The sequence below is a fragment of the Prionailurus bengalensis genome, chromosome A3 (assembly GCF_016509475.1).
Source record: "Prionailurus bengalensis isolate Pbe53 chromosome A3, Fcat_Pben_1.1_paternal_pri, whole genome shotgun sequence".
NCBI classification, from domain to species: domain Eukaryota; kingdom Metazoa; phylum Chordata; class Mammalia; order Carnivora; family Felidae; genus Prionailurus; species Prionailurus bengalensis.
Window position 1 is genome coordinate 74,594,989 of NC_057354.1, and position 26,832 is coordinate 74,621,820.

At 37.4% G+C, this 26,832-nt stretch overlaps 1 protein-coding gene and 1 non-coding gene across 3 annotated transcripts in view; one reads left to right on the forward strand and one right to left on the reverse strand.

Annotated features, from left to right (window-relative positions):
• EFEMP1 (EGF containing fibulin extracellular matrix protein 1) overlaps positions 1-26,832 on the reverse strand; it is a 59,698-nt gene that overhangs the window by 24,483 nt on the left and 8,383 nt on the right. The gene's annotated exons all lie outside the window — the stretch shown is intronic.
• LOC122467474 lies at positions 4,031-4,134 on the forward strand. The gene has a single exon (XR_006292982.1). It is a non-coding gene; the product is annotated as a U6 spliceosomal RNA (small nuclear RNA).

Genomic DNA, 26,832 nt, shown 5'->3' on the forward strand with positions numbered 1-26,832 from the left:
ACATTTCTCAGGTAAACTCCCTTTTTTTTACTTCTTAAACTTAATTACCTATTAAAAATATGTTTGGGAAAAGATGACCCTGGTATTTGGATTGATATTACAACCAGTCATCAACCCACAACCTTGTGTAGGTAAAACTGTATTTTGAAAGAAGTGGCACCATTAATCTTTGCTTTAGGGTGGTTCAGTACCAGGAATTAAAGACAGTCTGTGTGAAAGTTCCATACAAGCTGGGGACCAGCTTCAAACTGGATGGCTTTCAGAAGCATTATGATCCCATCTTATTATGGGATGCCTTTGAACTGACATTTCAATTGTGGTTTCCTGGTGCCCTACCACTTTACCTCCCTCCTCCCAACCACCTTCCATCCCCGGCTCCAGATCAAACCCCTGGAGAGTGATGAACTGAATGGAGACTGACTACATTCAGCTGAATCCATCATGCCCTGCCTAAGCACTGTGACTTGATTCCTGGCCCCCTCCTTGAGCCTTGCAGCCAGATTAGTCAGTCTTCCTAGCCCAAAGCACACACATTCTTGGCTTACTCCTTCAGGCCAATCATCGCTTGAGGTCACACAAGCCCCTGGCTATGGCAATGCCAATTATAACAAGCATGGCTTGGTGACCTCCTAATTGTATGAAACCAATTACATTATACTTGTTGTTCATTCAACAATAAACAGCTTTTGTGCCCACTAAATTGGGGCATACTACTAAAATTGCTGAGTGTAATTTGGCAATACTTCTCCAAATCATTAACTGCTTAAGGCTTTTTAAATAAAGCACATCTTTGTGCTTCTTGCCTTCAGAGCATGTTACCTTCTTGTGTATATTTTCCTACCCATTTCATTACATCTTACTTATGATGTTTCTGCACAATGTTTCCCCATATGCCTCAGGGCCCTTATGTTTTTCTGAATTCCAAATGAAGCAAAGAGGTAGGATGAAGGAGGGGTGGAACTCAGCAAATTTGCACTAAATTCCTTTCTCTTTTTGATTCAAAATTCCAGAACAATGAAAAGCAATGAAAGGATAAATATGTGAGTAAATCTAAATGAATACTGACTGTATTTGTTACAATAATAGGAAGGTCTTTGGGGATTTATAAAATATTTGGGGTTTATAACATATTTGGGATTTATAAAGTATTTATAATTAAAATACATGAGAATAATACATTGGCAGGAAGGTAAATAGAGTTTAAGTATTTGAAGGTCCTTGCATTGTCTGGGAAGAAGTAAAACTACTAATTTATTTTAGACTTTGATAAATCAAGGATGCATATCAAAGTAATCCCTAGGGAAAACACTAAAGGAACAGTAAAATAGCATAAAACTACAAATCTAATTCGGGGAGAAATGCCATAATACAAAATGAGAAGGCAAGAAAAGAAAGAAAAGGAAACTAAAATGTGCAGGACAAATAGAAGGCAAATAGTAAAATGGTAGTTTAAACCGAATCAAAGCAATTGTTATATTAATATAAGTAGATTAAATGCTCAGGTTCATTACAAAGAAAAAAAACCTAAAAATTCTGTTTTAAGAGAAAAAATTTGTTTTTAATTTGAGAGAGAGGGAGAGAGAGAGTGAGTGGGGGAGAGGAGCAGAGGGAGAGAGAGACAGACAGACAGAATATCCCAAGCTGGCTCCACGCCAGCTTGGAGCCTGATGTGGGGTTCGATCCCGCAACCCTGGGATCATGACCAGAGGTGAAATCAAGAGTTAGACGTTCAACAGACTGAGCCACCCAGATGCCCCAAGAGAAACAATTTAAATATAAGGACACAAGTTAAAGAAAAAAAGATGAAAAAATACTATGCAAACACTAATCAAAAGAAAGTTGGCTTTGCAATATCAATATCAGACAAAGCTGACTTTAAGGAAAAAAAAGATTACTAGACAATAAAAAATAATACTATGTAGTGAAAAAAGTTTTAGTTTACCAGGAAAATGCAGAAATTCAGGACAGAAGTGCATTTAATCACAGAGCCTCCATATAGATAAAGCAAAAATAGGTAAAACTAAAGGGAAAATGAATACACACAATTACACTAAGAGATTTTAACATATTTCTCTTAGTAACTAAACAAATAAACATACATTTTCAGAAATGAATAGAAAATATGAATAACACGATTAAAAACTTTGAACTACTTGATATACATAGAAGGCTACACAAAATACATAATCTATTCAAGCACTGAGAGAATGTTAAAAGAAAATGATCATATGCTAGCCTTAAGGCAAGTCTAAATACATTTCAAAAATTACAATATACAGATTTTGTTCCTTCACTACAATGCAAATCTGATAGAAACAACATTGATGACAACAAAACCAGAAAAATCTCCTTCTTTTGGAAAAGAAGACACACACTTTCAAAGATCTCATGGTTTAAAGAAGATACAATTGAAATTTGAGACTATGTCAAACTGAATGAAAATGAAAATATCACATATGAAATCTTGTGGGCCCTTAAGAAGGCCTATAGCCCCTCCTTCCTTCCTTACATCTCCTTATCTTTTTACCCACTGCACTCAATTTACAAGAGAAGAAAATACAAATAGAATTTGTATCTGAGATGGTCTGTTATAAAGTGAACTTTAGGGTTTTGAAGGGCCACTTAGAGAAGAAGGGAAAAATCTTGACCATGTCTTTCCAAAGGCAGAACTAGAACATGAGGGTAGAAATTCAAGGAAGGCAGATTTTTTAAAAAAATGTTTATTTTTGAGAGAGAGAGAGAAAGAGAGGGAGGGAGAGAGAGAGCAGGGGAGGGCAGAGAGAGAGACACAGAATCCAAAGCAGGCTCCAGGCTCTGAGCTGTCAGCACAGAGCCTGATCCAGGGCTTGAACCCACGAACACGAGATCATAACCTGAGCCCAAGTCAGACGCTTAACTGACTGAGCCACCCTGGGGCCCCAAGGAAGGCAGATTTTAGTTCAGGGTAAGAAAAAAAAAAACTATGGTCATTGGACGTTTTAATATATTAATAAGTAATGAGGTTCCCATCCCTGGAAATATGCAAATGATGTAATGTGGATCTCAGTGGTGGTGGGGATTTGACAGGTCATCTGTGTTTAAAAACGATGTGAAGGCACTGCATGAAAATATGGCAGAATGTTAACAATTTCTGAATCTGAATCTGATGGCAGGTGTTGAATGTTCATTGTATCACACATTCAACTTTGAGTTTGAAAATGTTAATCAAAAAATCAAAAAACAGATGCTGCAGGAACCCTAATGTAGAAAGTTGTGAGGGTTCAACAAAATTCAATGTCTATGCATTCTCTCATTTGACACATGATGCACGTACATATATCTCTGTAGAGTTGTAATGTTTACTTCTATACTTTCATAATTTATCCCCTACCATCTGAAAACCTTGCTCTATGATAAAGTATAGCAAGGAAAGATCTCATCTTAAGTGGTTATTTTATTCCTCTTCCTTGAGCAATGTAGGAGTTAAAATCTAGACTTAGTATTTTTTTGTCCTGTATGAATTATTTTTCAGGAAGGAACGCTCTGCAACCTTCATCATATTAAGGCATAAGATTATTCAGTGATCAAAATGTTAAATTTGAACAATTATCAGCTTGTGTCCAAATCTTTAATATACTGTTAAACCAAGTGAGACTTGACTTTTTGGTTTTGTTCCAAATTGATACTACAGTTGCCATTTTCCCCAAGTTATTCATGAATTATCATGCATATTTAAATTTAAGTTGCTGATAAATTGTGTTTGACATACGCAGGATGTGGGATATCCCCTCCTGTCTGTGTTAAAACACGTTCAGTGTTGTGAGGTAACAGCATTCAAGTAACTCCTGAGTATTAGTTCAAGGAGTACCTAAAGGCAATAGGAAACTAAAGAAAATACTGTTCAATATAACTACTGACCCGGTGAGTGTTTCAATCCTAAAGACTTCTCAAGCTAGCATATTAAATAGTCTTCGGACTTTTAAATGAGTTTGAAGCATTTTACCTTACATTTCCATCGGAGGCAAAATTATATTTGGACTATGTATTCTCTGTGCTTGCTTCGGCAGCACATATACTAAAATTGGAACAATACAGAGAAGATTAGCATGGTCCCTGCGTAAGGATGACACGCAAATTCATGGACTGTATGTTCTGAGATCTGAGAGACAGAGATCTGTTCTGAGAGATGAAGATCTCTTTCAGTTTTAAAAATCCAAAAGTAAAGCCTACTTTACTGAATTCCTGAATGCTGTTGTAAAAAATACTCATTTTCCAACTCTTCTTTCTTCTGCCCTCTCTAACTTAAACTATTGGATCCTGGGAAACCTGAATAACATGCTCTTGCTTTTTGATGAACCATGATCATAGGTCTCTATTTCTTCTTCCCTTCTTTTTCATTTTTCAGCAGTGGATTCTGATCTGTAGTATAAAAGGAGCATCTAAAAGTGGACTCATCTTTCAGGATTAAATGGCTCTGTTAGCAGAGTGGGATGAACAGAAAGTGCTCCTCCATGTTTAAATGCACTACTGTGTACCTGTAAAGTTACATACTTTCAGGAATTTAGAGTTGCTTAATGCTTGTTTGGCAGCATAAACTCTGAAAAAAAATGTCATGGGGAAACACGCCCCATACACAGTTTCTGTGTCTGTAGAGTACAAAGGGAGATGGACCTTTGCCAGTTATACAGTCAATATGTTAAAGGTAGATGCCAAACTAAGTCAGTCTTTAAGGGAATTTCTTGGCATGAATCAACACAGAAGAAAAAAGAAAGACTGTGTTCTTAGATCTGTTATATATATATATATATATATATATATATATATATATATACTCAAAATGGTTACTGCATGGAGCACATCCGTAGAGTCTATCATATTCCAAGTTTTCATTTTAGAAGAAAATGGAAAAATTGAACAGTTCATATTGTTAATTTTGAAATTAGCCTGGAATTATTTTTCCCTAGAAATGTAATAATTTGTTTATGGAAACCTCAAAATGAAAATCTTTGGCTTCAGGCATGTATGTGGTTAATGTGGATGATTGTGAGGCTGCCAGATAGGTATAAGGACCTATCAGCCAGGGATCTGTTTCAGGGCTTCCAGAGTTACAACAATCATACTATTTTCTCACTGCACAATATTTTTAAATCATAGGTTATTATATTTGAGATTTTTTTTGTTGCTTGTGCTAGCTTTTTTCTAACCTAATTATACCAAGAATTTATTATACCAAGAATTAGAGTTTATGGGAGGACTTGTTGATCTTTTTAGAAAGTCTGAGAGCCCTAGAATAAATTTTTTTTTCTTATGGAACTCACTGACAGAATGAATGATATGAAATATGACTGAGACACAAGAGTGGGTAAGATCACAGGTCTTAGCATCGAGTAGGTCTCAGTTCAAATTCAAGAAATACCACATTTTAGGTGTGTATTCAGGGAAAGTTATTTAACCTTTCCAAGTTTCACTGCCACATCTGTCAAGGAGGGATAATACCCATTTCATAATGGTATTGTGAGTACTAATTGAAATAACACCCCCTCTCCTGCAAATGGTACCTGGTTGACACTAAGTGTTCAATAAATTGTATTTAACATTGTGAGATGACTATAAGTCAGTGTATATCAGGTTGGCACCTCTGTTGTCTACAGATGGAAGGAAGCAAAAAACTTCAGAAAGTCAGGGCTTTTAATATAATTTTCTATGCACTTGTCTATAATTACATATCCTATCCTTGTTTCCTTGCTCAGTGTCCTATTTTGAATGTGGTCTGTCATGACTGAAATCCAGTCAGGAGAATGACCACAGCATTGAATGACTTCCCTTCCTTTGGCATAGTCCAGATAAATGGATATGAGAATAGGTAAAATCAGCCTTTCTTAAAGTTTTTCTCATTGGGGAAACTGCATTTAAACAAAGGAGATATGGCAAAACAAAAAGAAATCTAGTATTATTTTGTGATATGACAGGACAGTTAATTGCTTCACAGCAATGGAGTATTAATGTTTATAAAGGCTACTTAGCAAACATAGCTTTAATTAGAGCTCTAATTAGAACCTATATGTTACTCTGAGAAAGAACTTTTGTGTGAACAAGTTCCAACTATGAAAAAGCTATGAAAATGTAAATTTCAGCAGCAATTTTTATTATATTGGCTAAGAAGAGGATATTATGGTTATCATCTTTCAAGACAGTGCTGAAGTTACAAATCAGAACCAAAGAACAGATGGGGAATATTTTCAAGTGTAGTGGAAACAACTGCATGTAAAGTCAGGACAAGTATTTCTGGTTGTTTATTCATAAGGACAAGGCTCAGAGTTAGACTCTAAGATGAAAACATTGACATCTGACTTTTCACATGAGGAGTCTCCACAAAACATAATGGTGATCTGCATAATTTGCAGTTGATGAAGCATCCATTCAATCACATCATACAGGAAAGTTTGATTTTGAGGCATTTGTTGTTGTTGTTGTTGTTGTAAATGCAATGCTAGTAATATGGTAAGAGCGTGGCATATTAAAAATAGTCTTTAGGAAGATTAATTTTGGTTTCCTTCAAACACTAAATGACCTCTTCCCAATGCTTTCATTATAGTCGTAGGTAAATTATGTATGTGGATATGACAGACTCTTGTTTCGATATCAAGGGTTTAACTGAGAAAATTAACAGGAAAAAAATGAAAGAATTTCAAGCTTGAAGAAAAACACTGTGCATATGGTTATAGTGTGACAAACCGGCAGGTGGCTAGGCTGACTTCTTTCCGTCATCTTCTTATCTTTCTCTATCTTCCACCTCTGACTCCTTCTTGCTCTTTAAACATTCAATTTTGTATTTGCCCTTTCTCAATATCACCCTGATCAGTCAGACGATTCTTTTTAAGTTTATTTATTTTGAGAGAGAGAGAGAGAGAGGGGGGGGGGGGGAGCAGAGAGAGAGGGAGGGAGAGAGAGAATCCCAAGTAGTCTCTGCACTGTCAGCACAGAGCCTGACAAGGGGCTCAAAGCCTCACAACCGTGAGGTAATGACCTAAGCCGAAATCAAGAGCTGATGCTTAACCAACTGAGACACCAGGTGCCGCAACAGACTATTCTTTTAACTTGAGAGCTCTGACTGCTGTCACATCCAAACTAGTGTTAGGACATCTCTTCCTGGTTTGTAGGCCTTGGGCACTGCTGCTTCACCAATGGTTTGGGAGGGCTGTTTTTCTGGCCCAGCGCTGTGACCCTCCAGTGCACCAATTGGGAGCTCAGCAGGGTGCCCCTGCCATCTTTATCTCCTCAGTGAAGGTGGGCTGCTGTCCAGGCCCCCAACACCTGCAACTAGTCTCATCATTACTCATGTAGATGTTGATAAAATGCAGAAGGTCCTGTATGATTAGCTTACACCTCACTGCAACATAACAGGTGGTTTAATATAAAAACAAGTCTTTTCCTTAAATTCCAACTTATCAATGCATTCCTATATGATCATCAGCCAGGCTACATACCGCCGTGTGTAAGACACATGTTGCCGTCTGTCTGACTTTGCCCCCCATGAGCCTCTCCCCAGCCCCTGTACTTTAATAGGATAGATTTCTTTTCAAGGTCCAGCTCGTGCCCACCTTCTTTATGCTTCTTTTCCCAGATTACTTTGGGTCAATGTAAGATCACTACAGAAAGCAGCTTGTCCAGTTGACTTTGGGACAGCTGTATCCTCATTAAGAAAGAACAGTAGCAGCAAACTTGCTATCTCTAGAAAGTCAACTGCCTTGAGAGGTCTTAAATAGTCGCTCCCAACATCCTCCTTAACCAGAGCCTTCTTAAGGGTAAAAGCATGCCCCTTTGTCTGGTTCAGGGTCCTAAACAAGTTGTGCTCTGACTACCGAATGCTGGCATTCTTTATTAGGAAACCAGCTGCTGGATAACCCGAGGTACACATCAGTGGCCCATATAAATTTTATGGCCCCAATTTGTTGAAGGTACCAACTGAGCTTTCCATTGGATTTGATGAATAAATTCTAGCACCGTTATATTACAATGTGGCAAAACACAATAAATAACACTCAATGCTTCCATAGTATTTATACAATTGTTACGACATTATTTTTTTCTTTTACAAGACTAAGGGATTCCCTGCCAAACAAGGTGAATGTATAGAACTTCTTGTAGCTTCTGCAAAGGCTGAGTTAAATTTTACTTTCAAATTAGTCTTCCAATAAGTTTTAGTACAAGCTTTAAGATGGAATAAATCCCAAGTAGTAAAAATCCTTTACGAGTTACAGTTATATTCTGGGTGGATAAAATCATAATGGCCTGGAACAACGCACTAACTGCTGAGTGGATTTTTAATGCTGATGTTTTTAGCTGTTTCTTGAGCTATTTTCCCTATTGCATTGCATTTCATTAAAAATTTGAGCTCTGCTATTTTTAGAATGAAATCCATACTTAATTTGCCCTTATAGCACTGTTATAAATGGAGACTAGAACCAGTCCTGATTACTTACAATGAAATTATCTGAGTCAACAAAGTTAGGATTCAGAAATGTTTTAAAAGTAAATGATGTGTTTATCTCCTCTGTGAGTGAAGCAAGCAGACTTCCTTTGGGTTTGCAGTAGTCCCATATTTGTACAGGACATCTTTCACTTGGTGCAGAGGAAAACTCACTATGTCCTTTTCCACCATCTTCAGGATGAAATCTAAACTTTTTAATGTGCCGTGCAAGGCCCTTCATGATTTGATCCTTACGTACAGTCATGTGCTGCACACTGAATCATACAGAACACCTGTCCCCTTCTTTTGTCTTTTACTTCTGACCTTAGCAAGTGCTCTTCCCTCTGCATGGAACATTCTTTCTCCTTTCCCCCCTTCTCTTTCTCTAAATTGTTAAAGGCTAATGCCCACAACTTCCTTAGACTGAAGCCTGATGTCACCTTCTCTGGGAAGTCTTTAAAATGCTACTCAAAATGCCACGTTGTCAATGCTGTCCACTTCCTCATAGATGGTGAACTTTTGAGGGTGGGCAGGCAATATAAGCTTTTATCTTTGTATTCTCAGCATCTTTGTATTGTGTGCTCTGCACACAATAGTTACTCAACTCAAGCTGGTTGAATCATCTTACAGTTATAGGATAGTGAGTCTGTGGTCTTGTGCTATCTCCCAAACTGTAATTATCAAAGCAAATGTTAAAACTTTATTTCCCCATATTATTCCTAAATCAAATGTAAAAGAATAAAGTAAATCTAGACAACTAATACATAATCTCCAGAAGACACCACTCTTGTAAAGGAGAAGCACAGGCGTGACTATTGCTTATGAAGTGTTTTAGAATGGAAGCTTAAACAGATCAATAAACAGACAAAATAGGTGTTTTACCTTTGCAAAGTTCTAGCTGTTGGGTAGGTCTTAAACACACACATGCACGCGCGCACACACACACCCACACACTATCACGACTTAGTGAAGGGAGATCTAAATCTAGTTAAGACTCCTTTGGATTATTTCATAAGGTAAACTATATAGTCTTATGTTCTTAAGTTCTTGCTTTATTAGCTTAGCAGCCCAGCCTTACTCCCACTCTCAAACAGCCCCTTCTTTTTTTGTATTCCATTTAAATTCTTATTTTTAATGAAGATAATTTTTAACTAGGAAATGCATTTCCCCTAGCCATACCAGGAGAACTTTTGCTCTCCTCTGTATATAACCAGATTATTTCTTGGTTCATGCTTACATGCAAAATGGATGATAGGGGGCATATAGAGGAAAGTGGGCCTATGGATAATTACCTCTTGCCATAATTTCCTGTAATTGCGAAAACCTTGTTATAATCAGAGCATGACTCTGCTTAGGTTATGTTCTTTGCATTTCACAGCATCACAGCCTTAACCATATTAGAAATAAGAGACGACTATTAAAGGTCTATGTTCAGACATAGTTTATGGTTAGAGACTTACTCTGTATTCCTTCAGCCATATATTATGACTAATGAACATTCTACAGTTTAATGGATGTGAACATGAGGTCGAAAGGCTGATTGTTCAGGAGATCATTTAAGGGCTTGTTTAGCTTCTAACTGGTTATTTCATGGGGTGTAAGAGCTGAAATTATACCAAAATATTATTAATTTACAATTTGATGTTTACCTTTGTAATACTTATGAATAAATATGTTGCCAAACAATATTATAAACCATTTACCCTACTTAGTTAGAGTCATCTTTGACTCAAGATTTGAGTCATCACTTACATGCAAAAATAATGAATGTGTCTGTTAGAAATAGTTTTAAACAAATTACTGTGATCCTGAAAATAGTCCTTGTGGAGCAAACTCTTTTTATGTTTCGTATTAGCATTGTTATTATATGCACAGTACTTGAAAATTAATGCAATTCTTTTTGAGGAACTCACTCACTTTACAAGAAGTCAGATCCATCCCAGTCCTATTAAGATGATTTAACGTATTTAACCATATGTGTATATTTATTTTTCCTCCTCATCCTACAACTGTCTGGAGGCAGTGTTTTCATTATGTCATTCTTTGCTCAAAATCTTTTACTAGTTACGACATTACTAAATCTGAATGGCTTAACCAAGAATTCAGGGTTCATATAAACTGTCCTCCAATGATTCAGTGACTTTTCCTATCTTGTTTCCTGTAGCCCCCACAACAGCCCACCTTTCCCTCACCCCAAACAGTGACATGATATTGTCACCATTATTCTGTATACAGGACATCCACCCAGCAAAGCCTGCCCCTTCTCTTCTCAGGATTATTTATATCCAGTTCATCCTTCATGACTCCGATTACATCCACTACCTCCAAAAAGCCCGTTATGGCCTCTGTTTGCAGCAACCAATTCCTCCTCTGGACTCTACCACTGCTTTTACCATTGACTACATGGGGAATGAGGCTCTCAACTAATGTTTTGTTGACCTGAATTGTTAAGCTGAATTATTTGTGTCATCTAATTTTTTAAAAATCGGACCTTACTTTACCTCTTCAGCTAGCCTGAAAAGTCCTTGCAAGTAAGGTGGTATGTTTAGGCATCTACTACAGTTTGAATACATATAAACTGAACACATCGATACATGATTTGGAGAATAAACGACTAAAAGCTGAACAAATGAATGCATGCATGGTGCATATTTCAGGATGTACATGAGAAAATATATTCTAAATTTACATTAACAATTTGGGGTCTAGCCAGGTAAAGGTGGAGTTCTTTAAAGCCAAGGCTCATGATATTTAAATTATCCTTTTATGCCTACAGGGTAAAAAGTAGTGGATCCAGCAAGAATGGCTAGAAACAGACTTTTTTAGTTCCATAATCACTCAGTTGAGAATTTAAGATTGTGTTTGGGAATTTAAGATCAGCATGAAGTTATGGTGACAACCTGGCCACAAAATGTCTCCTTTTCCTTCCATCCAAGGAGGGAATGTGACCTCATTCTCTGAGAAGGGATTCTCCTCCAAAGCACTCAAGGACTATCTCTCTGAAAAATTAAATGAAATGCAAAATGGGGGCAGGACAGAACCAATCTTACTCAGAGCATGCATGAGTTCTGGGGTGGGGGAAGTCATTGTTGAGTTTTATAATTTTTTTCTTTTAAATCTTTGAAAAAAGAAATCAACTCTGGTTTCAGTTTAATTTAAAAAAAAAAAAAAACCTACATGACCACTTCTTCAAATTTGTTCCAGATGGATTTAGTCATAGAATGATTGATTATCCACTCAATGTGAGCTATGTGGTTAAGCTCAGAAACCTACAACAAACTGGTTTGGAGCTATGTTTCATGGTAAATGGCAGAAAGGATAATCCTTAAGCTGTCATTTTAGAGTTAGTGATGAGGAAAGAGGAATTTAGTAGGCTACTTATGTCAAGAGAATGTATTAGCAAATGGATGGCTGAATATGAGGAAATCTTATGAGCATAATACTTTTTTTCCCCTTTCTGGATTTCACAGTAAGGGGAACTACATCTGACTGGGAGCCCCCTTGAAGACTGCCCAAGCTCTCACTGACTGCTTCATGAACCAGACCTACTTCCCCAGGATGCTTCAGGCCTGAGGCCAGAGGTTGGCCTCTAACTGGTTTCCTAGTACCTAGGATATCCTAGTACCTAGGATTGTACTCTATCTAGTACCTACTCAACAGGCCCAAAGAGATTTTTATTATTGGCATCAGAGACACCTGGGAAAATCTGGAAACTAATTCTGGGGAAAGTGAACCAAAGAGAAAAGGTACTGAACTCCACACAGAGCTGTTTAATGCACTTTAAAAAGCAATTTAACAACATTTGGTTCATATTCATTTTAAGAAAAAATAAAACACTTCCTTTGGATTTTAATTACTCCTTTTAATAGCCGTATTAGCCTTTTATCTATCCTTTCCATCTGGCTAATTCACAATTTAGCTACTAGAACATTCTCTTAAGAGAGTTTGGATGTGGCTGGTGGCTTTTGACCCATGTCACCATCTGATTTTACAATTTCCTCTATACGTTGTTCCATTTTTTGGTTTCCACCTTCATTGATTTTTCTGTTTTTGCTTATGTATCTTTTCCCTTTTTTTCCCTTCAGAGTGCACTTCATTATTGTCTTCTTATTGAAAAACAAGCCACTATCCTGCCTCCTTATCAAGATACCTACTCCTTAGAATCCCAAGAAAGTCCATGTTACATTTTATGGCTTCTGAATTTTTAAATCTTACATAACCTATTTACTGTAACCTTAGGTTATATTTCCCATGTCTCCTAGTACACTTTTGAGGCAAAAGGTATAAACATGTTTAAACATGGTTAAACAGAGATTTCTATGGGAGAGATGGAGAACATTTTCCACAATTCCCTACCAAACACACAGATATCACAGATGTCTAGGACAAAAGTTAACATGAAGCAAAAAGGATGTTTATTAAATTTATTTTAGGTAACAGGCATGTAGTCTTATGCTAATCTGCAAGAATAAAGGTAGTTCTTGTGTTTGCTCACAAAGTTTTTGTTTCAAGGCTATTTATTTGTAGAGTAGATTAAAGGAGATTTTAATTACAAAGTTTTCAAATCAAGGGATATGGTCATAATTACTTAGGAGTAGTTTTGGGCAGGATTGGTAGGATTTTAGAAATTACAAGTCCATGAAGGAGAGAAAGGTCCATTCATTCAAAAGGAGCTGTCAGAAGAGTGAGGTTCTTATGGATAGTACTTTGCCTATTTCAACCACACCTATCAGACTCTATATCTGAATGAGTCATACAGTCTCTTGCACTGCTGTGGAGGTGGGTGCATTTTGCTTTTTAATTCATATTTTGATTTTTGAAACTATTCATAATTCTAGATGTAACTCTAAAGGTTTGGCTGGAATCAATGAGGGGGGGATTTTAATTACACATTGTGGTAGGCAGCTAGTGACATGGCTCCCAATGATTCCAGACTTCTGGCATTTATGCTGTTGAAAGTGGACTGGATCTTGTGACTGGTTTCTAGTGAACAGAACATGGCAAAAGTGATGGGTTGTCACTTCCATGATTAAGTTACAAAAGCCTGTGACTTCAGTCTTAGTAGCATTCTCTCTCTTGCTGGCACTTTCTCTTGCCCCCTCACTTGCTTACTCTGATAAAGAAGGCTGCAATGTTGTAAGATGCTCTATGGAGAGGCACATGCAGCAAAGAGTTGAAGGAGGAAGAACCCTTGAGGAATAGAGGCAGGAAATGAATCCTGCCAACAACCACTGGGGAAGGAGCTAGGGGGAGGGTCTTTCCTAGTCAAATCTAGAGATGGCTGTAGCTTAGTGAAAGACCCAAAGCCAGGGGATCCAGCTAAGCCACACCTCAATTCCTGACCCAGGAAAAATGTGAGATAGTAAGTGTTGTTGAAACCATTAAGTTTTAGGGTTATTTGTTATCTGGCAACAGATAACTAGGGCATAGATTTCCTTATGGTTTCTGTGTGATGGATAATAAAACATAAGCTGAGGAAGGACTAGTTATTTTGGTTGTAAACCTGGTTTGAGTCTGAGGCTAAAACAATCCCAAAATGTGAAATGAACAGATTGTTCTTTGCTGAAAGGTACTTAGGAAGGCAGGAAATCTTAATTCAAAATCAAGAAGATAATACAGAGCTTTAACATTTAGCGTTGGCACCGTTACATTTTAAAGCAGTTTATATTAATACATGCAAAAAGTATATTTACTGTGCACCAAAGTAAAAACAACTCCTTTCTATGCTAGAATTGAAATGGGAGTCCTGGGCTGTGCCATGAACCACAATAATTACCCCTGTCAGTGCCTGGAGAAAAGACTGCAGTGATCTAGCTTTTAAAGCTTCAGTGATTTGGTCCTGACTTTTAACAAACAACCAGTACAAGGTGTGAACTGTTTTGTCAATAAAGCTTCACATCATTACAACTGTCTGGCTTTTTGTTTCTGAGTCATTAATGCTATTATAGTCACAGAAGTCACCTGAATTCTTCCCTGGGCAGATTTTAACTTGCTCCGGTATGTTTTCCTGATAAAAATACCATCTGAAAGGCAAAGAAGAACTCCTATCAATAGAACCACTTGACATACCAGGCATGTATCAATCAAGAGCCATATAGCTACCACTCTTGTAAAGCTTATAACCTAGACAAAGTGCATTCTCTTTACCTCTCTCTTACTTTCTCTCATTTTTAAAAATTATTTTCAATAAGAGCTGGAAAGGACAACTCTTTTAACTTTAACATCTGAGAAGACTGAGGCCCAGAGAGGTTAACTGGTTTAACACAGTCTGAGTCACTTAGGGGAAGACCCAGATGGGAACCTTTGTCTTTTGCTGAGTTTCATGGGATTTCTGCCACTCTTGGCTGCCAAAGACTACTTTCTGGGATCCTCCTGAGCATTCAAGCATAAAAACATTCTACTGCAGGAGAAAATTCTATTAATTAGTAAGCAAAGAAAATATCTATGTATTACAGCTGTAGCTGTTACAACGGAATTTGCATTGGAGAAACTGAGTACTAACCAGAGGAGAAAAATATCTTTCTGAAAACAAAAAACAACTCACCACATGCAAATTATCCACATTATACCACATTTTGCTAAAGGCAGCAAGTAGAGGATGAAGAATCACTAGATATATCTGCTTCCTGGTGGGAAGCACAAATTGTCAACTACTGGAAGACACGCTCTGTTATATATCAACAAAATCTGGGGACTTTGTAGAAATGTGAGATCTCGGGTCTCATCCTAGACCTACTGAATCAGTATCTTCATTTTAATAGGATCTCCAGGTAATTCATATTTCATTACAATTTGAGAAGCACTGGTCTATCACACATAGCATATAGAAGATTCTCAAAAAACATTAGACAATTGAATTCCAAATTTAAAATTCCCCTAGCCAATTTTATAAAAAACCAAAAAAAAAACAGTAAACCTGATTTATTCAGGGCCATCTTTCCTTTTTTCCTTCATCAGTTTCTTCTTTGAGGAAAATATGCATTTATATGTATGAACATAAGTGGGAAGTTGGTAACTGTAATACTATTTTATGAGATACTTCAGTAGAACCTATTTTTGATTAGTATAGTCTACACTTGCTCATTGTCCTTAATGTTCCTATCTTGCTCTCCTTTCTCTCTCTTTCTCTCTCTACATCTCTCTTCCAGATGTAGATGTTCTATTCTACATCTCCCTTATTTTTTTTCCCCTGCCCCTCAGTCTTCTTACAGCTTCTCCTGTCATCCAGGGTAAGAGGAGACTCCTGGAAGAGAAGGATATGACTCACCTGTTTGCTCTGTCTTGCTTTTTCTCTCCACCAATGTGTGACTATGGTCCTGGCCTCTACGTGAACAGGTGTTCTTTCAGGTTTTGCTTTTTTCCTAGATGAGTGATTTTCATACTGATAAGTGGTGATGGTAGGTGGTGTTGGGGGAGAGTGTCATTGTTAGTTGAGTCACTTAGCAGAGGAGCCAGAGAAGTCCTATAACAGGTATCGCCATTTCATCCCAATAATATTTGGTATATACATTTACAATCAATCAAAGAGAAAGCAATACTTCAGTCATGAATTATTGGCAACTGATTTACTCAGTTGTGAACTTTGTGGATAAGAGGTTCCCCTAACTGTAACAAAGAAAAGAAATTGTTTCTTCTTGAAGGGAAAGTGGTGTTTTTTTTCCTGCTGGGTAGTAGAATTTACATACCAGTGATGTGTCATCTGTTAGAATAATTTGTAAATGTAGCTCTCCAAATCAAGTGCAAAGATGTGGTCTGAACTTGAATCTACACGGATTCTTCTTTTTCTAACCTGAGATCTACACTGAGTAACAGGCAGGCCCTTTGCTAGCAGGTAGTTTTACCCACTTAACAGGACCTTTATTTGATTTTTTAAGCTTGAGAAAATTCAAAACACTACTCATACTTAATCAAATAATTCATGTACTCTTCCTTTTAGAGGTCTTCCTTATTTTCTTGTGTCTCTATAAACTGTTCCCTATTTAATATTAGACCAGAAAGTGTATTTTTTCAAAGAAAAATACAGGTAAAAGCACTTTGTAATAGATTCACACTTTTGGTAATGTGTAGTTCTGCCTACTCCTGATATAACCAGATTTTCCAATAATTCTTTAAAACTTTCTATTAGAACCCTAATATTGTTTGTGGCCAGGTTTTTACAATGACAACTAAATAGGTCAAGATCTTCTAATAGAGCGATATTCTGATGGTCTATTTGGGGTATTAACCATCTGTGACAGCTTGGTTTATTGGAAACTATGGCTCTGGTATGGTTACACAATCTATTTTTCTGCTTAAATTGAAAAATCAATGAGAAGATTTTTTAGTTTACTTAGAGTTGAACTCTAATTTACAATGGTTTTGTTATTTAACTTTTTTTATTGAATGAGGTAGTCGCCAAATAATCTTTCCTGCTATTTCAGAACTGTCATTAGCTGTGTAAATCGCACGATGATTAAGTTTCCTTCTTTCATTTAGCTTCTTTTTTTTTTATCATTAACTATTTATTTATTTATTTTTTCAATCACTAAAGAAGGGAGGTCATGCAATTGAAGTTCAGAACAAAGCCCTGCATCTTTACCAGCTTGTGTGGGAGGATTTCCCCGCCCCCCCCCCCCCCCCCACCTCTGGCTACCTCCCTGGATTAGGGTTCTTCTGATATGCCAGGTCATGAACTATTTTTACAAAAAGGGCCCACAGCTTTTACTGGGAAGTTTACTTAATCATGAATTACTGGAATTTTCTGGTTTGCTTGTTGAGTGGAGTTTTATTCCAGGCTACCTCCTGACCATATAATTTGCCAAAGTCTGAAGAATAAAAGGGCTTGGGGATTCAGTGTCAGGTCCAGATAAGTGATTTTTTAATCCATTCTATGATGGTCTACATAAAAAGTTTATTTTGTTAAAAATTCAGTTGCCCATCGTAGAAGGCGGGTCAGGATGGAATCCCAGTAAATCTGTGAGAAAGATTAGTAAAGAAATGTGCAGGATGACCAGGACGCTTCAGAAGTGTAAGAGAGCAGGGCCTTTGAGGCTAACTGTAGTGCTTTCACTTCTATTTTGTTGACCCTGACTCTACTCCATCTAACGTAATTACTTGTTGATTAAATAATTCAGTAGCTGTCCAAGGTGCCCTGTTTTCCTGTGGTAGGTAAACACATGAATTTAGAAAGCAGTTTCCAGGTTTGATTTTATAGAAATAATGAGCGAGTAAATGAATCATTTTAGAAGCTTTATCAGCTTTCATCAGCTTAATTTTGATATGAAATTTCCTACCAAAATGATGGTACATCATATATGTCTGTGCATGTGCCCATAAATGGCTGTGAACTTGGTGTGTGTGTGCATATACGTGTGTGAGCTGGAATAAATGCAATCTAGGCAAGAAAGGGGGCACTGGGCCTGCATAGGCAGACTCCTAGGGTGTCTTTTAACAATGTCTTCTAGAATGTCCTTCTTTTTAAAGATGAGGTGTCTTCTGATATCACAAACTGCTCAGGAAAGAACATGGCTAAGTAGAGAAAACCATCTTACACAAAAATCTCTCTTCAGCATTCAAATTATGAAAAAGCAGTGACTAGAAAAAAATTCATTGGTGGATTTAGTAAAGTTAAATGATGCCAGACCTAAATTGCTCCTATATTTTAGGAGAATAACTAGAGTTGAACTAATTCTCTAAGAAGACGCTTCAACAATAGTTTGAAGGTTCAACAGCAGACTCTGAGAAACAGACATACTGCTCTTCATAATTTTGGTAAATTAAAAATACTGAGATATTTAAGTTTTTTACTAAATAGTAAAAAATTCAGCCACAATTTAAAGGCATACTCATTTGTGAATATATGTATGACAAGAGAGCTTTGCTGCAAAATATTTCACAAGTGAAATTAACTAATCAGCACGGAACACAAAATCTTTGAATCCAGATTGTGATAGACCTGGTCTCCAGTGAGGACACAGAATACAGCCCCTTGAGATGTTTCTCATTCTCGATCATGTTCTACACCTCTACTCAAGGGAGTAGGATTAGATTCCTTGCAGCACACCTAGCTGTTTAGGGTGCAAGGCTTATTTCATTATCATGTATCCCATCATGATTCTTGTTTTACTTGGAAATATATAGAAGCCATACACTCTGCTTTTATGCATGTCTCTGGTTCACACTCTTATTTCATCTACGGTTCAAGTATAAGCTAGTCATAAGTTCCCAAGAGGCTCTCCATAAACTGGGTTCTTTCTTCCTGGGTCCTTGGGATCCATGGCTTTTCTTCTCACCTCTTAAGCAAATCAGCTCTTCCTCCCTTGGGGCCAGCTCAGAACTACACGTCTTTAAGTCACCTATACCCAACTAAGTGACTTTCCTGGATTCTACCCTTCAGCACTTGAACAAAATTGACTTTAAAAAAGATAATTTCTGGGGCGCCTGGGTGGCTCAGTCGTTTAAGCATCTGACTTCAGCTCAGGTCATGATCTTGCGGTTAGTGGGTTCAAGCCCTGACAACTCAGAGCCTGGAGCCTGCTTCAGATTCTGTGTCTCCCTCTCTCTCTGCTCCTCTCTACACTCATGCTCTCTCTCTCTCTCTCTCTCTCAAAAAAAAAAAAAACATTAAAAAACAAAAAAAAGGATTTCTGGCTGGCAGTTGAGGAAAACAACCAAGATGGATTTCTCTGATCCTTTTTTCTTACCCTTGTTTTAGAGAGCTTTATCAAGTGCCTTGAGTTTGTTCACAGTATCAGAGAGTTTACCTATTTTCTAGCCTTATGATTATATCACTTCAAATATTACAAATAATATTTTCCCCAAACAACTGTATTTTCACTATTCACCATTAGATTTCTGAGGAATTATACATTTGATACAAAGATGCATTCACTAGTTAAATGACTTGCCAGAAAGCAAAAAACAAAAAATTTTTTTTTGGTATATCCAATTACTAGTCTTGCTCTAGGAATAATAGAAACCTGTTTATTCACCAATGTTTATTGAAAACCTGACAATCCAGGATATAAAGAATAGACTTTATAGCTCCTTTCAAGTGGCTTAAGCTTAAAATGGGAACAAGATATCTAAGCCCTCCATTACTAATGAGAAATTTGATAAAATACATAGTTGGGAAATATACCTCATATACATATGGTACTTAATAGTTCATTTACAAGGATGGTTTTAGAACTCAGAGTAAACCATAAGCCTGAGCTCCCTGATGGTTAGAAACCATTAATTTATTCAATTAAACACACACACACACACACACACACACACACACACACACACACACAAAGCATTTGCTTAGTGTCTACTCAAAATAAGTAAAACAGGACATAGTTCAGGATGATATTTAGGCAGAGCTGGAGGAACCTACTAGTATTTTGTTGGGGAGAGTTGCTGAGGATGGAAGCAGTCACAGATGTTTGCTGTGCAGTGGCTCAGTATCATGAGTATTTTCTGATTGGGTTTTCCTCCCCTCCACCTCCCACCCCTTTCCTCATTAATGTTCCCATCTGCAGCACTGTGTTTCTGGAGGACTCCCCTGGGAAACCATTCTAAGGTAGAAGGAACATGGACACAATGCTGATTCTTACCAGTTCCGCTTGACTACATGATGGTTACTTCCTCTACTGTTTGGATTTTAATTTCCACTTTATACCTCTCAACTTCCCCTCATCATTCCTTTCTAAATGGTCCATTTGAGGGAGGAACCAGACTTTTGTTCTTGACCAAATTTCTGGGGACATGTTTTCTTTTTATGTCCAAATATGGATTTTAGTAACTTGGAAGGATGCCTAAAGCACACACTAGTTTTACTTCTGCTTGTGGCAGTTTGTTATGCACTTCTTGTGATGTCCCATGTGCTACTTTGCTGGGCTGTTGTTGGTTTCTTTTATTGCTTTTTTATTTTAATTTCTTGAAAAAAATTTTTAATGTTTATTTATTTTTGAGAGAGACACAGAGTGCAAGCAGGGGAAAGACAGAGAGAGAGGGAGACACTGGATCAGAAGCAGGCTCCAGGCTCTAAGTTGTCAGCACAGAGCTGGACGCAGGGCTTGAACTCACAAACCATGAGATCATGACCTACGTTGAAGTCGGACGCTTAACTGACTGAACCACCCAGGTGCCCCTCTTTTGTTACTTTTTGGTAACTGAGGGGTTGATGATGCCAAGTTCCCCAAGGACAATTACTACTCATTCCATCCACTCCGATTCTATCCAAGTGCCTCGCAACAGAAAGTGGTTCTCAAACTTGATTGAATTTACTGAACATGAACTGAATGGGTTTATGTTCTGTTTGATCAATTTCACTTGTGGTATTGCCTGGTTACCCTTGACTAGTACAGGTGCACAATTATTTGAAAATTAGTTCAAGTTTTAGAGATTGATTTTGCCCAAATCTCAAGTTTTTTAGTCTATTTAGTACACATTTACATAACATTGATTCACTGTCTCTCCCTCCTTTGAATCTGTGGTCATATGAAATTGACAGCAATAAGCTATCCATGCTGCTGCCAGTATCTTGCTACTCAGCCTTCTTTTCATGTCATTTCTTCACTTCATTTTTATTAAATGTTTACAAATCATTTAGGTTCAAGCTACAAGACCGAAATTGTGGCTAAATGCTTGCAATGACAGCTGTAGTTTTCTGCCAGTATTTGAATGCAGTTTTCTTGATCAGTTTTGTTTTTGAGTGTGCAATTTGCAGTTACCTCCTGGAAAAAGAAGCATGCTAATGGATTTCAGATGTGGCATGAATTACTTATTTGTACATTCGTGCAAAATCAAACACATTTGGGACAAATTTTGTTTACTCGTTGGTTTCAAAGAATAGAATTGTGCCAGTAATTCAGCAAGTGCAAAGGCAATCCTTACAAATGGGGCAACTTGTTGATTTCAGAGAATACAGTTTGAGACTTTCTGCTGGAGAAAGAAAGAATGAGCCAGTACCAGTGCACATTCCTGAAGTTACCGAAGCTTGCAATTCTATTCTAATCTGCTTCTTTTTGCTGCTATGGGGAGAGGGAAATTCATTCCACAGATTAAGTGTTAACTAGTTTTAACAAGAATCTCATCTTTGATGAGAAGTAAATCTTTGATCAAGTTTGAATTGAACAGAGACACTATGTGAATATTCTTCTATTATCTGGTGATAGACACAGAATCTACATAGAATGAGATGTCAGCTGGGCCTCTGTTATTGGAAGGATCTCCTATCACTTTGGTGAAATGAAAGATGCTTTTAAAGCCAAAGTCAGGGGGCGCCTGGGTGGCGCAGTCGGTTAAGCGTCCGACTTCAGCCAGGTCACGATCTCGCAGTCCATGGGTTCGAGCCCCGCGTCGGGCTCTGGGCTGATGGCTCAGAGCCTGGAGCCTGTTTCCGATTCTGTGTCTCCCTCTCTCTCTGCCCCTCCCCCATTCATGCTCTGTCTCTCTCTGTCCCAAAAACAAATAAAAGTTGAAAAATAAAATTAAAAAAAAAAAAAGTCAGAGTCGACCTCCTCTTTTGTGACTCTGCATGAACTGAACTTCCAAAGAGCATTACCTCATCTTGCCAGTTTGTGTCATGAGCATAAGGGTTATGCCTACAGGAGGTATGAGTATCTCTTAGCACCAATTATTACCACAGCCAAAGCAGAACTTAGAGCTTCTGCTGACAATTTAAGGTCCTACTGGTCCTACTGACAATTTAAGGACCATTAGAGTATTTCACATTTGCAGGTTTTATAGAGAGATGCAAGGTCTCTTCTTTTCTTTAGATGCCTCCTTTCCCTTTCTCATGCCCTACTAATGAGACTCATGACCTCTCATGTTTAGGAATTAGAGTACTGGCGATGACAGTAACAAAGGTAAGAGAAGTAAAAGAGAAATATTATAATATCCTAGAAATAGAATATATATTTTTGATGGTTTCTCTTTTCTACTGCACGTTTTCCATGTGAAGTATTATGACCCTGCCCTCTGATTTTTAGAGCTGAATGCAATTTCCTGATGTTAAGATTAAGTTAGGGTATTGGTTCTCAAACTTGAACACACATCAAAATCATGAGATTGTTAAAACACAGGTTGCCGAGCCCCATCCCCAGATCCAGTAGGTCTGACGGGGCCCAGGAATGAGCATTTCTAATAAATTATTGGATGATGCTTAATGCTTCTGGTCTAGGGACCACACTGTGGAAATCGTAGAGTTGGGTAGTTACATAGCATAGTCTTTTGCTGCAGAAATGTGATCATACTGACTTCTTTCATCCCTTTACCTAATAGCTGCCATACAATTTTTATGAACCAATTTTAAGGACACTTTTTGAGTGTGCGTGAATCAGATACATATATACACTGTTCACAAATGTATATTAGAAATAAGTCCAATTTCTAATATGCATTTATTAGGGGAGGGGCAGAGACAGAGAGGGAGGGAGAGAATCCCAAGCAGGCTCCGTGCTGTCATCACAGAGCTCCACATGGGGCTTGATCCCATGAACTGTGAGATCATGACCTGAGCCGAGATCAAGAGTCAGACGCTTAACCAACTGAGCCACCAAGGTGCCCCTAGAAATAGTCTTAAGTTAACTGAACAGTCAGTGGTTATGGTATTTGGAGAAGTAAAATTATGAAACTGTACTAGATTTTTCAGGAGCAAATCAATTACTTCCATCCACACAGCATCAGCTTATTTAAAATGTAATTAAGGTATCACCATAAAATCAACTCCTATCCATTTATATGGCTTTAGAGAATTTTTATTTTTTTAATTTTTTAAATTTTTTTAAATGTTTTTATTTTTACTTTTGAGACAGAGAGAGACAGAGCATGAGCAGGGGAGGGGCAGAGAGAGGGAGACACAGAATCTGAAGCAGGCTCTGGGCTCTGAGCTGTCAGCACAGAGCCCGACGTGGGGCTTGAACTCACGGAGTGTGAGATCATGACCTGAGCTGTTGGACACTTAACCGACTGAGCCACCCAGGCGGCCTGGCTTTAGAGAATTTTTAGATACTCAAAGGCAATTAACAACTAAAAGCAATGAAAAGCAGTAAGCAGACTAAATACCCATTTTATTTTCTGCTTGAAGTATTCGTTTCTGTTAATATCATAATTTACTCAATTATAGTCTTCCTTTAGCAAAATATCTATTTTCTGTGATCAAAGTCCTTCATTGGGCTGTATAATTATACATAACAAAAATTAGACATTTCCTCACAAAACTAACCAAAGCAATGAGAAACCTTAATGACATTAGTGAGGATCAAAAAAAAAAAAAAAAAAAAAAAAAGGTAGTGTTTGAAAGCTTTTTGGTAATGACAATGTCAGGTATGCTAAGACAGTTGATTACACTATAATTTCTAAATCCACCTTTGGATATGCGATCATTTAAATTTCAAATGAAAGAAGTCAAGGAAAGATGTTCCTAGCATCTGAGAATCTGTACATGTTAGCTCAAGTTTCTCTTTTTTTTAAAGTAGATGTATAGATAATAACTTCTTTCCTTTTCAAAATAGTATTTTAGTTATCCTTATGTTTATGAAGAAATGTGCAAAAGATAATAGGTGATCCCCAAGAGCGTAGAGATTCTTAAACCCTGAGCATATTTTTTTCTGTTCTTAAAGGCTTTTAAAAAATACAGTTTTTTCTTTTTAGTGTTTTAGTTGCTCCTGCATCACAGACAATAGTGATAAAAATCAAATTGAATCATTTAAAATACAGCTAAAAATAGAAAAAATATTTTGACAAACAAAACTTTATAGTTGAAGCATGGTATTTAATTTGGCTGTGTGGTACGTTTTTCCCCAGTAGAAATGTGGAAAGATGAGCCACCAAGGTATAACATGTATCTAAGTATGTAGGTGCTAATGACTAGGTATTCCACACATGCAAAGTCTAGAACAATGTGGAAAACAGCTCACTGACAAACTGGCAAGTGGGAGCCTGTCAACTGTAAAGAAAGACTCTGTCCAGGTACTTAAAAATCAGTGAAGTTTGGTTTTTAAAAGTTCAAAACAAATTGAAAAAACAATTTCACTGGACAAACAATGCCTTAACCTGAAAAAATGGCTTTAACATTAGGATTTCCTTACTCTTGGCAGTGAGGTGCGAGAGATTTGGTTGTTGAGGATGTGCTAGGGTGATCAACCATCCCATTTGCTCAGGACTGAGGCATTTGCTGGGTTGTGGGGCTTTCAGTAGTCAAACCAAGATAGTCTTGGGTAAACAGGGACATTTGGAAACCTTAGGTTGTATTTTCGCCTCTCAGTTATACCTTATGTAATACAAGCTAGGTGCTGCATCCTGGATTTGGCTCCATAATCAGCTTTATTAAGCCCTTGTATCAAGTTCATTTTTTGATGTTTCAGTTTCTTTAGCAAGTTAGTAATGATACCTGTAAATCCTGACTGATTTTAGTAATGGCATAATTACCAGCTAAACAAAATGCCCTATGTTTAATTTTTTGAAAGTTCAATTGAGTAAACAAATTCCTTCAAATTGGGCAATCGATGCTTTCTCTTACTTGCCAGTTCCCAAAAGACTTTTTTTTTTTTCCTAGAAGAATGAGGCTTTTAGAAAGTTGTATATGATTTAAAAAAAAATCTGGGGCTCCTGAGTGGCTCAGTAGGTTGAGCGTCTGACTTTGGCTCAGGTCATGACCTCATGGTTTGTGGGTTCGAGTCCTACATCGGGTTCTGTGCTGACAGCTCAGAGCCTGGAGCCTGCTTCAGATTCTGTCTCCCTCTCTCTCTGCCCCTCCCGTGCTCATGCTCTGTTTCTCAAAAATAAATAAATGTTAAAAAAAAATTTAAAAATCCTTTCTTAACTCAAACTAGTGATTTCCAAAGCCATTGCCTTTGAGGAAGATTACACAGAGACTATGCAATGAAGTTGTAGAAACAAAGTGACACATTGATGGGTTATAATATATTTCCCGTTCATTTAACTTCCTTTTGGAATAGATGAATATCTGTTGTCTTATAGGTAGGTGACAGCTCATAGAGAAATAATTTCTAAAACTTTATTTATATATGACTCCAAGTATGTGGCAATAAAATGATATTCATGTAGTTTTATGGCTGCCAAGGATGGTGCTGCTCATTTGAAATTCTCAGGGCAAACTGCTCTTTCAGCATCACCCATGGTTAGCAAAACTTGTTTGAAAAAACTTGCTCAGTGTGAATTGATATTTGCATGTTATGTTACTCTTTTAACCCCTTTGCTTTTGCACTAAATTGAAAAGTTCTGGACAAATACATGAAAAGGAGTAAAAAAAAAATAAATCATGTTTTCACTGAATGTTAAAACATAGACAGTTGTTTAAAGATATAGGGGTGCCTGGGTGGATCAGTCAGTTAAGCATCGGACTTCAACTCAGGTCATGATCTCACAGTTCGTGGGTTTAAGCTCCACATCGGGCTCTGTGCTGACAGCTCAGAGCCTGGAGCCTGCTTCAGATTCTGTATCTCCTTCTCTCTCTGCCCCTCCCCCACTCATGCTCTGTCTATCTTTCTCTCTTTTAATGTTTAATAGAACATTAAAAATATAAAAATAAAAATATATTTATAAAGCAGAACACACTTAAAAATACCTACTGGTATTTAAATTATTGGGTGCCAATCTGTGGCTAGTAATAGTATGTTCAAAGGTACAGTTGAATTTAACACCAAAGCACAGTACACATTTCAGCCATTAAATAAAAAATGTCCTTAGCTTTAGGTTATGTAATGATAAACTGTACCTGTTGAAAAATATATGTGGAAAAAAGAAATAATTTTAATACAAATATGACTCATCTGCAGGCATTCATTTATTCCGATCCAGCAACCATGGTAAATGTGTTTGGATTACTGGGCATAGTACGAAATATTTAAAAGGGAGTGGAGGTCTTTATTAAAACAGAAGGCTCTTCAAACTCCACAATGATGTCAGAAATATAGGTCCTTGGAGCACATTATTGTTTTAAGCGGAGGTCCCCGTACTTTCACATTGGTTATAAAACATTATTTTGTGCTGCTGGCCTGGACTGGGAATGTCATACATCTGCAGGCAATTAGAAGAAGCTGGACTGCATGTTTGATTAGCTCAATAATAAACGGGCACAAGTGTGACTCGACTTATGTTAGTCAGATTCCCCAGACAGATTATCCTGTTGTTATCATATGAAATAACCCCCTTTTATCAACAATTAAGTAAATCCACATTTATGGGCACTTTGCAAAATTGTGAGGTGGGAAGAAATCCAACTTAAGCCTTAAGTCATCCAAAAAACTTTTAACCCTGCTTTCAATGATACAGACCCCAATCCCAAGTTTTAGAAATTGGTTGAATTATGCAGAACAGTTGGGCTGGGAATACTCTGTGTGCACACAGTAAGTGTATGTTTTTAGCATCTATTATAAGCAGGGCATTTAATC